A 2,500-nucleotide genomic window follows, 5' to 3' on the forward strand; every position below is an offset into this window, starting at 1 on the left:
CTGCTCTCTTTTTTTATTGCTGCTTCTTCGTTATTTTCTCTTTCTCTTTGTAACTTCTTCTTTTTCAGTTTTCTTTTTTTCTCCTTGTAACCCCTTCCTTTCTCTCCTCCAGTGTGATTCTTCTTCTCCTTTTTCTTCCTTTTCTTCTTCTTCTTTTTCTTCTTCTTCTTTACGTTTTTCTTCTCTGTAACTCTCTTCATTTTCTTTCTTTTTTCTCCTCCTCCTTTCCTTCTCCTCTCCTTTCCTTCTCCTCCTCCTTTCCTTCTCCTCCTCCTTTCCTTCTTCTCCTCCTTTCCTTCTCCTCCTCCTTTCCATCTCCTCCCTCACCCCCCCACTTTCTACAACTAGCCACGTCAAGTCAACTTCATTCACAACAATTTCTCATTCATTCTCCTTCCGTTTGTCACAACTTCTCTCATTTCCTCGCTTGTAATTCTTTTCCCAACGCCATTTTCTTCCCGTCTGTGGGAATTTAGTTTTTTCCCCCACGATTTAATTGATTTGTTTGTTTGTTTGTTTGTTTTTATTTACTTATTTATTTTTGTTATTTAGTTATTTTTTTATTATTATTATTATTTTTTTTTTTGGGGGGGGGAGGTTAATGTGGATTGATCTCGAAGGAAAGAAATAGAATTTAATAAAAACAAACAAACAAAAAAAAGTTTATTTAGACACTGACTTTGTTTCTGACCTTTGTTTATTTTTCTGGTTTATTATTTGTTGATTGTTGTTTTTTTGTTATTGTCATTTGTTTACTGTTTCTTTCTTTGTTGATTTTTTAATCCTCATTTGTTTGTTGTTTTGTATATTGTTCCTTCGTTTATCATTTCTTTACTTATTCTTTGTTTGATTTTCTTTTATTGTGTTATTCGATGGTTCTTCTATTTCTCGCTTTCATTTTCGCTTTTTCTTATTCTTTCTTTCCATTCTTTTTTTATGATTAATTTTCTTGTATTATTCTTTTCTTTTTTTCTTATTGGTTCAATGTGTGTGTGTGTGTGTGTGTGTGTGTGTGTGTGTGTGTGTCTGTGTGTGTGTCTGTGTGTCTGTGTGTGCGTGTGTGTGTGTGTGTCTGTGTGTGTGTCTGTGTGTCTGTGTGTCTGTGTGTGTGTGTGTGTCTGTGTGTCTGTGTGTGTGTCTGTGTGTGTCTGAGAGAGGGTTTGTTTGTGTGTGTATGTGTGCGTGTAATGAGTTTGTTTGTGTGTTTATTTGTGTGTGTGTCATATGTAAACGTGTGAATGTGTGTATGTATTTCTGAACAAACATCTTTCCCCAACCATCCCACCTTCCTCAACATCTATTCTTATCTCCTTATCAGTACCAATCCACAAATAACCCCCCTCCTCCTCTTCCCCCTCCCCCCTCCTCCTCTTCCCCTCCCCTCCTCCTCCCCTGTTTCTCTAACGATCCCCCCTCCTCCTCTTCCCCCCCCTCTCCCTCCCCTGTTTCTTCAACGATCCCTCTCCTCCTTCTCCTCCTCCCCCTCCTCATCTTCCCCTCCCCTCCTCCTCCCCTCCTCCTTCCTCCTCCTCCTCCCCTCCCCTCCTCCTACTCCTCCTCCTCTTCCCTCCCCCTCCTCCCTTCCCTCTTCCCTCCTCCTCCCTTCCTTTTCCCCCTCCAACCCTTATCCTCCACCCCTCCTCCACCTCCCCCCCCCCCGTTTCACTAACGAATTCCATCTGTTCCTCCCGTTAACGATAGCTTGGTTCGTATGCAAATGAGGCTGGTTATCGTAGGCTGGCGATGGAGGGGGGGGAGGGGGAGGGGGGAGAGGGAGGGGAGGGGGAGGGGAAGGGGAATAGGAGGAGGGGGGAGGGGGAGGGGGAAGGGGAAGAGGAGGAGGGGGAAGGGGAGGGGGAAGAGGAGGAGGGGGAGGGGAAGGGGGAAGAGGAGGAGGGGGAGGGGAGGGGAAGAGGGGGAGGGGGAGGGGGACGGGAAGGGGGAGGGGGAAGGGGAGGGGTGGGATGGGTGGGGTCGGTGGGAAGGGGGGTAGGGGGAAGGAGGGAGGGAGGGGAGTGGGGAGGAGAGATTGTAACGTTGATTGGAAAGATTGGGCTGTTTCCTCTTTATTTTGTCTTGATGTTTGTCTGTCTGTCTTTCTGTCTCTTTGTTTGTTTCTTTGTATGTTTGTCTCTCATTCTCTCTATCTGTCTATCTATCTATCTATCTCTGTGTATCTTACTATCTGTAGTCTTTCTGCAATATAATATAAACCCCTGTAAAGATAGAAAAAATAATAATGAAAGAAATAAAACACATTAATAAATAAGATGAACATTATAAAATGAGTTTGATAATAATAATAATAAATAATGTTTGATAATAATGATAAAAAAAATAGTATGAAGTTGGCCCAATATATAATTTTATTTCTAACTGAAAGATAACGCATTTAATGTAACGTGTTGAAGAGAGAGAGAGAAAATAATGAGGGAGGGAAGGAAGGGGGAAGGGTGGGGTGAAGGGGGAGGGAGGGAAGGGGGGATGGAGGAAGAGTGGG

General features: G+C 43.3%; 1 protein-coding gene across 1 annotated transcript in view; it reads left to right on the forward strand.

Annotated features, from left to right (window-relative positions):
• LOC113817059 (unconventional myosin-VIIa) overlaps positions 1–2,500 on the forward strand; it is a gene marked incomplete at its 3' end in the record, with an annotated part of 196,479 nt that overhangs the window by 79,175 nt on the left and 114,804 nt on the right.

Source organism: Penaeus vannamei, chromosome 5 (genome assembly GCF_042767895.1).
Source record: "Penaeus vannamei isolate JL-2024 chromosome 5, ASM4276789v1, whole genome shotgun sequence".
Classification (NCBI taxonomy): Eukaryota; Metazoa; Arthropoda; class Malacostraca; order Decapoda; family Penaeidae; genus Penaeus; species Penaeus vannamei.